The following is a 9,153-nucleotide window of genomic DNA, read 5'->3' on the forward strand; positions in this document are numbered from 1 at the left end:
TGTTTGGCGGGTCCGGGCTGGGGATTCGAACCTGCCACCTTAGGTGTACGTGGCTGGCGCCTTAGCTGGTTGAGCTATAGGCGCCGAGCCTGTTTGTTTTGTTTTGACCCAGCTAGAGTGCCGTGGCCTCATCATCTGCTCACTGCAACCTCAATATCCTGGGTTCAAGTGTTCCTCCTGCCTCAGCCTCCTAAGTGGCTGGGACTGAGGGCATGGGCCACCATGCCCTGCTAACTTTTTCTACTTTTAGCAGAGATGGAGTCTCACTCTTGCTGAGGCTGGTCTCTAACTCCTGAGCTAGAGAGATCCTCTTGCCTCAGCCTACCAGAGTGCTAGGATTATAGGCGTGAGCCATTGCACCCAGCCCAAACAGGAATATTCTTTTTGTTGTTTTTTTGAGACACAATCTCACTCTGTTGCCCTGGGTCATAACTCACAATAACCTCAAACTCTTAGGCTTAAGCGATCCTCTTACTTCATCCTCCCACCACAGCCCCCTGGCTGTTCATAGAGACAGGGTCTTGCTTTTGCTCTGGCTGGTCTCGAGCTCCTGAGCTCAAGTAATCCACTGGCCTCATCCTCTGAAGAGGAAATTTCTTAATTATTACACATTCTCTTGGAGGAAAAAAGAATGAACCACATTAGTTAGCATCTGATTTTTTTAAATCAAAGGTTTTTATTCTGTATCATAATATTAGCCCATGCTTATGGGATTTGGGGAAAAATAGGTAAAACAATTGTGCAAAGTTTCATCTTCTAAAAGCAATCACTATTATTAGCATTTTACTTATTTTTTTCTATTCTTTATTATAGTTTTTTCTTCCTTTATAACTGTGAGTATACTATGTATATTACGAGTTTTTAAACTTTGTTTTTCATTTATTATTACAATGTAAATATTTTTCTCATATTTCTTATGAATCTTATTAAACACAGTTTTTATAGGTACATAACATTCCATTGAATGATTGTCTTATTGTTTACTTTAGTCATCTTTGTTCATCTTATTGTTTACTTTGGTCATCTGAAAATAATGTGACCTAACACTTTTTTAAAAAATTCAGAATAATTTCCTTTGCTTAGAGTCCCAGAAGTACAATTAAAGGGTCAAAGGGTGACAATTAGCTTGTTTAACATCAATAATGTAGAATTGATAGCCAACGGGAAATGCCTGCTTTTGGGTCTCTGTAAACTCTTTGGTTGGCTATTTGTAAGTAAAACCAACATTGTTAGGCTACCTGGGGTGGTCAGGGAAGAGCAGATTTGCAGTCTGGCCAGTAATGTGCTCAGAGTAAGGCTCCAGCACAGGGGAGCACAGGTGGGTCTTTATTTCAGAACATTCCTTATGGCCATCCTTCCATCCACAGATGGCCTTGTGTTTCATCCTCACATCTGCTCCATTCTGACAGAGCCCAGGGCATGGCTGCCTGGGGAAGCACAGCCACACCCCTCTACCCCTTACCAGTCCTGTGATAGACCCAAGGGAGGTTTGGTCAAGAAGTCCCTCTTTCTCTTGAGCATGTCCTCACCTCCCAACTCCTAAGTTCTTGGATGACTTGGTAACCACAGACAAATAAATGGGAGGTAATCATAAGACCTGAGCACTATGGCAGACACTTTTAGGTGGAACTCTTAGGAGACATGGTGATGTCAAGCTGGGTCTTGAAGCCAGAGGAGGAACCCACCACTCCAGGCCCACAGGAGAGGGGAGGATGGGCTTTGGGAGCCTTCTGAGTTTCGGTTGGATTTTGACAGTGGGTTGTGCTGATGCCTCAGGGGCTCAGTTTCCTCTACCTGCTCTGGAAGCCAGCAGTCAGGTGTCTCATTTCATCTGGGAAGAATGGGTCTGAGCCAGTTGGAGCATGTCATTATCATACCCAACGCTTCAGGGAGTGCCCCCGGGAGTCACAGGCAGAAGCCAGTGCCCTCCCTGGCTGTGAGGTGTTGAGGGCATTTCTTTCAATATTGAATTATACTCCATTCCCTTCACTCATTTGCTTGTCTCTTTTAAAAGCCAGAGGCAACTCCCCTGTTGGATGCTGTTAAAAACAGCCTGACTGTGAGGAGCCATGAATGAGGCTTTCCCCAAAGATGCAGCACCTCCAGGGATGAGGCTGTCGGACTACCAAGGCAGGGGCCTGGCTGCCGGCCTGCCCCTCTCCCGTGGTGACACAGCCCAGGTGGAGCAGGCTCTGTGCTTAATTCCTTCCAGTATACGTTCATTGGTAGAATAATTAATCTCCTAGTTACAGTATTCCATTGACTTTTCAATTCAAAACAATTATTCTAGAAAGCAGTTTTTGTCCTGGCCGGTGTGGCTTTGGCTGTGGGGCCTCCTGAAAACCCCTGGTGGGGAGGAGGAAGGAGAATGGAGTGCAGAAGGGGTCTACAGTCCTGGCACTACATTTAGGGGCAACGCGTGCCAGGTCTGTTGAGACGAACATCATTGAGTTAGCAGGGCACAGAGGTTCTGAGCGGGAAATTCTTGGGTCAATTAAGTGCCTGAGTCCTAGGTCAGGGAGACTCATCAGAGTTCAGGGTGGAGGTGGAGGGTTTCTCAGGTTCAGGGTCCTAATGACAGAAGCTGGCAGAACTTAGTAGGCAGGTTAGGACCCTGCAGTCTCTGTGGAAGTCCTGGTCCTACGGAGTGGAGGTGGGTGGGGAGGTTGCCAGAATTCACACAAGGGCCCTGGTCTTGCCACAATTCACCTGCTCCCCAGCACTTGAGGCTTAAAATAAACTTTCCTTTCACTTGGGAGGATTTTCGTGTTACCATAAGGCTGAGCTCTCTCTGGCTCTCAGCCCTGGTGATGGGGTGTGCAGTAGTGACAGCTGAGAGAAGCTGGGGCAATAGGAACTGACAGTTTTGATGCTGTTTGCAGAACATAGGAGGAGGGTAACACAATTTCGTTTTCAAGCAACTCTCAGGATGTAGGCAAGTCCTGAATATCCCTTTGCAAGGAGTAGCAGCTGCTGCTGGGCTGAGGGTTACAAAGCCTCTCTTGCTGGGCTCAGTAGCTCTTCCATCACGTGCCCGAGTTCCTGGAGCACAGAATGATCTCTTCACCTGCATTTCCTCCCTGGCCGTCATTATGGTAAATTGCAGGGCTCCCATGATGACTGTAGAGAGGCAGATTGATCTGTTCCTTCTGATTGTCGCTGCGCTGAACGTGGCTGAGGTGATGGGCACCCAGATTTCACACCTTGTAATCGCCCTGCCAGGGTGGATGTTAGCACAATTGGGACCCGACACTTCAATAAATCTGAGACATTCTGCCGCAGAGATCAAAGTTCAGAATTGCTTAAATTGGTGTTGGAGCAGGTGGGAAACAGGAGTCCAGGGCCACGAATTGGATAGATGGCAATTGTCGTTCAGTTTGTAAGGCCTGCATATCAGCTTTTCAGATGATATGACATCAATTTAAGTAATTTGGGCTCCCAGCTTCCTAGCCCTTTCTGTACTACTGGTTCTGGGAAGTGTGATTTACGGTCTAGCTTATGCTTTTGGCGGGGGCGGGGGGGGGGGGCAGAAACCCACACCCCTGCTTGTATCTCTGGGGCTGGAGGGTTGTGTTTGTGCAGGGTTGAGATCAATGACTTGCCAGTTTTCATGGGAGTGTGGATGACAATTTCATCTCCTGCCTGGATGCCCTGGAAACTCCTCCAGCTACACTTCCAGCCTGAACCTCTTACCTTAACTTCAGGCCCATTAGCATGTGTGTGCCATGTCATTGTCACTTGCATACAGAGATGGACCTGGATTTCAACACGGGGCACATAGTTCCTAAAGGCTTCTGATGAGGTGGGAACATTCTCTGTTTTCTGATGGCAGCTCAAGTCCAGAGGAGAGGTGGTCTGATCCGTATGGAGGGTGGGTACCTTTTATTTGTAATATAGCAATTTTATTAAGATATAGTTCACTCAAGTAAATGGCATAATTCCTATGCACAGTTAGGCAACCATTTGCCGCAATCACTTTTAAAATATTTTCATCATCCCAGAAAGCAGCCCCGTACCCATTAGCAGTCAGTCACTCTCCCTCCCTTCCCCGCTCTCCATGCACAAGTAATTACTAGTCTATAACACTCCCCGCCTCTGTGCATTTATCTATTGTAGACATTGGGTATAAATGAAATCATACACCATGTGGTCTTTTGTGCCTGGTCTCTTTCACTTAGCGTCATGTTTTTAAGCTTCATCCATGTTATAGTGTGTGTCAGCCCTTCATTCCTTTTTATGGCTAAGAAATATTCTATTATATGGATATACCACATTTTGTTTATCCACTTATCAGCTGATGGACACTGGATTGTTTGCATTTTTTTGGCCGTTATGAATAATGTGGCTATGAATTTTCATGTACCGGTTTTTGCGTAGACATCTATTTTCATTTCTCCTGGGTATGTACCAGAGCGGTGTGGCTGGATCATATGGTGACTCTGTGAGATTTTGAGGTACTGGTGAGCTGTTTTCCAAGCAGGTGCATTGGTCTACATTCCCACCAGCGATGTACAAGGGTCCCAGGTTCTTACATCTTGCCAACCGTTGCTGTTGTCTGCCCTCTTGATGATAGCTGTCCTACTGTGTGTGAAGAGGTTTCCCTTTGGTTCTTTTGTGTATTTCCCTGTTTCCTAACGCTGAGCATTCTTCATGTGCTTTTTGGCCGTTTGTATATCTGCTTGGGCAGTTATGCAATATTTACTGCAGTGTCCAGCAAGTCTCTCCTCAGTCCTTCATGTTATGAGAGGTCTGGCTGTTCACCCAAAAAGAAGCAGGCTCTGGAAATCTCTATCTCTCATTCTTTAACCTGGGGATGCCAGAGGCATGCGGCATCTTGTATTACACATGTTTCATCTTGCAGAGTGACTGTGTTCCTGAAATACTTCCTGTTAAGCAAATTGTTAGAGTCCTGTTATACCACTGGATTTTATTATTCAATTAGAAATTGTTTGAATACAATTTTAACCCCAAATTGAAAAAAAAAACAAGGAAAGTAGCAAAGATTTAAACTTTATACATTGAAGTAAACTGTGGACCTTCTTGCTTATCTACCATTATTTTTCAGATAATAAAAGCAACAAGAACAACAACAATTAGTGCACAGAAGGCACCCCTTACACTATGGTGAGCCAGGCACTGTATTGGGTGCTTTACATATATTAACTTAAGATCAAATAGGTATTATTAGCATCTTTATCTCTGTACAGATAAAAAAGCTGAGATAGAGGCCAGGTAACGTGCCCAAGGTCAAGGCTAGTGTACTGGTCAAGATAAACCGCTATAACAGATAAGCCCCACATTCTCAGGAGCTTAGCACCATAAAAGTTTGCTTCTGGCTTACAGCAGAACCTGGTGGCATTGTTCTTGATTGAACTGTCTTCCACATGGTCCTTCAGGGACCCAAGTCCATTTCATCTGATGGCTCTGCCTTCCTCCAGGTTCTACAAGACTTCACCACTCAGAAAGAAAGCAGAGACTCCATGAGAGGTTTCAAAGCCCAGTCTGGGTGTGGTGCACATCACTTCTGCCACTTCCCGGAACTCACCTAAGTGCAAGAGAGGCTGGGAAAGATGGTTTCGTTGTTTACTTAGAAGAAAAGGAAATGGGTTTTGGCAAACAAATGCTCATTTTGCCTTTGCTAGCAAGTGGGAGACATGGATTTAAACCCAGGTGGCCTGGCTTTAGAAGTTTGCTCTTAACTGATACATTCTACTGCCTTACTCTCAATAGTGGCACAGAGGTCTGAGAAAAATGCAGTTATGGAGGCTTTTACTCAGTTTTCTTCTCATGGGTAATTGTATTTGGTTGCCTGGATGCTGTTGAAGTCACTGTCTTTCAGAAAAGAACAGAAATAAAAACTAGTATTAATCAAGTACCGTGTTTCCCCGAAAATAAGGCACTGTCTTATATTTATTTTTTCTCAAGAAGACACACTAGGGCTTATTTTCAGGGGATGTTGTCCTCTTTGTGCTGAAATGCATGGCGTGGCTATGCAGATACACATGCATACGCTGCATAGCCACACCTATCACTAGGTCTTATTATCAGGGTAGGGCTTATATTTAACAAATGCATAGAAATCTTGCTAGGGCTTATTTTTTGGGTAGGTCTTATTTTCAAGGAAACTGTGCCAGGCATTATTCTAAGCATTTACATGTTCTATTTCATTTATTCCTCAGTGTAACCTGATGAGATAGGGAATTATTTCCCTTTTCCAGGTGAGGGAGCTGAAACCAAAAGCTTAGTTCTCTGTCCAAGGCCATAAATGGATGTGGTATCACAGGACTTTGAAAGCCCCTCGCCTCCACACACACAATCACTGTGCTAGGTAGAGATTGAAGGGAAGAGGAGAGAAACCTTTACATGGCACTGACGAGCCAATCAGTAGAATGCAAAGTCTCAACAGGAGGTCTTACGGTATTAAGGAAACATTGTTAACTTATTAGGTGTGAGAATGATGTTGTGGTTGTGTTTCAGAAGGTGCATACTGAAATGTTTATGGATAATATGATAAAATGTCTCGGATTTGCTTTGGTGATGTAGTATAGTGTTTGAGGTACAGATGAAAATAAGAATGAGCACAAGTTATTCAATATTGTAGAATGGTGATGGGGACGTGTAGGATTGTTATGCCATGTTCTGGGTATATCTGACATTTTCCATGGTGATTACAGCTATCTCACGGTATACTCGGGGAATTTGCTCCAGAAGCCCCAACAATACCGAATCCAGGCCTAGTCAAGTCCTGGGTCTTGGCCCTCTCTGTCTTTGGGCTTCACACCCTGTGAATACTATATTTGATATTCACACTGGTTGATAAAAAACCCACCTGTAAGTGGACCTTTGCAACTCAAACCTATATTGTCCAGGGTTCAACTGTATAATAAGAAAAGATTTTCATGAATCATGAGGGTAGGCTTTCCGTAGCCCCCAGATAATAAATGATGTGATGGGAGTGAGCAACGAGCACCGAGCGTGTTTACTCAAGAACAGCTGTTTTGTAAAGTATGTTTTCAGGGACTCTTGTCTGGGAGTCATTGGTTGGTCTCTGAGCTCTGACTTTGAGATGCTCCTGGAGGCAGTGTTTAGTGCCCAGAATTGGGCTTCTGAAGGTGGGCCCTGGAGGCTCCAAAGGGCAGAAGCACAGGCTTCTTGAGATACTCAACCAGAGTCTGAGCTCTGCCGGGGCTGGACTGCCTCAGCGTGGGCTAGTTGCATAACCAATGACAAATCTCTTGCTGAAAGATACAGTGAGGCCCAGGCCCCAGCTGCACTTTAATTACACTGTGAAAATCCATGAAAGACTCGACCTTCTCAGCTGGCCAGCTCTCCTGAGTCCCAGGTAAAGCCTGCTCATGGCTGGCCAGAAGGACCTCCCATGTCCCAGCCTTAAAATCAGTAGCCAACACTCAGTTGCTTAGCTTCTGACTCAATGCAAATTAAGCCTGGCATTTGGAGATGGTATTAACTGTCCTAAATCAATATTCTAGAGGCAGGATCAGAACAATTAAATCCATGCTTTCCCACTCAGATTGTTGGAAGATGTGTGAATATAAGTTTTCTGATTCACTTTAAAAACTCAGAAGGTTGTAGAAGGGGCAGGTCTGCTCGGTGATGCTTTAAGCAGAGTTTATTCCACCCTCAGCATCTTTTCCTTTTATTTGTACGTGTATCCAACATACTCGTATGTCGCTCACCTAGGGGTTTTTGTATGTGATATCACACTTAATCCCTACAGGAACTCATTTATAATGCTGCAGTTAATCATTAAAGGAACCCCAGGAGGTCCCATCCCTCTCATTTTACCGATGAGGAAACTGAGCCTCAGAGAAGTGACTTGCCCAAGGTCCCTCAGTTACTAAGAACAGGGATTCCCACCATTTTCTTTTTTTTCTTTTTTTCTTTTTTTTTTTGAGACAGAGCCTCAAGCTGTCCCCCTGGGTAGAGTACCATGGCATTACAGCTCACAGCAACCTCCAACTCCTGGGCTTAAGCGATTCTCTTGCCTCCGCCTCCCAAGTAGCTGGGACCACAGGCGCCCGCCACAACGCCCGGCTATTTTTTGGTTGCAGCCGTCATTGTTGTTTGGCGGGTCCAGGCTGGGGATTCGAACCCGCCACCTTAGGTGTACGTGGTTGGCGCCTTAGCCGGTTGAGCTATAGGCGCCGAGCCCCCACCATTTTCTTCATACTGAAGTCCAGCTCTTTGCTCACTATAATACAAGTTGGCTTTTCTAAACACTGTTTATTTTTTATTCATCAATAATATATCTGGGCACAGTGGATCATGCCTGTAATCCTAGCACTGTGGGATGCCAAAACAGAAGGATTGCTTGAGCTCAAGAGTTTTGAGACCAGCCTGAGCAAAGGTGCGACCTTGTCTCTACTAAAAATAGAAAAATTAGCTGGGTGGTACACCTGTAGTCCCAACTACTTGGGAGGCTGAGGCTGGAGGATTGCTTGAGCCCAAAAGATTGAGGTTGCTGTGAGCTATGATGGCTCCACTGCACTCTAGCCTGGGCAACAAAGTAAGACTCTGTCTCAAAAAGAAAAAAAAAAAAAAGAAAAGAAAAAGAAAGAAAAATTAACAGCAGTAAATCAACAGTTACAATAGTAACTTTAATAATGTACAGTTTCTTTAATCTCTAAAGATGCTGGTAGTTTTTCTGGCTTGTCAATTTGTTCAACAAACATCAATTGAGAGGGAAGCCTGGCAGGGAGGTTTCCGGGCCCTGGAACTGAATGCCTGATCCTCGCATACCTGGAACTTGGAGCTCCAGCCTCCTCCTCCTCTGCAAAATGGGATAATAGCACCACCTATCTCACAGGGTCGGCACAAAGATGCAAGGAATTGGTGGTTGTAAATGTTTAAAATGGGGCCTGGCCCTAAGTGGACATTCCATAAATACCAGCCCTTGCCAGATACTGCTGAGTCTGTAGTTCTTTGCTCTCATGGCCCTTCCGCCTGTTCACAGGCTGTGTCTGTGCCCTTGGAAGGAAGAATTCAAATTTTATTTCTTTATTCCTCTTTTTTTTTTTTTTTGAGACAGAGCCTCAAGCTGACCCCCTGGGCAGAGTGCCGTGGCTTCACTGCTCACAGCAACCTCCAACTCCTGGGCTCAAGCGAGTCTCCTGCCTCTGCCTCCCAAGTAGC

The 9,153-nt window shown here is 45.1% G+C and overlaps 1 protein-coding gene across 1 annotated transcript in view; it reads left to right on the top strand.

The window, feature by feature from the left end:
- PARVA (parvin alpha) overlaps positions 1–9,153 on the top strand; it is a 160,706-nt gene that overhangs the window by 12,477 nt on the left and 139,076 nt on the right. The gene's annotated exons all lie outside the window — the stretch shown is intronic.

This window comes from Otolemur garnettii, unplaced genomic scaffold, assembly GCF_000181295.1.
Source record: "Otolemur garnettii isolate 467f Iridium unplaced genomic scaffold, OtoGar3 scaffold00001, whole genome shotgun sequence".
Classification (NCBI taxonomy): Eukaryota; Metazoa; Chordata; class Mammalia; order Primates; family Galagidae; genus Otolemur; species Otolemur garnettii.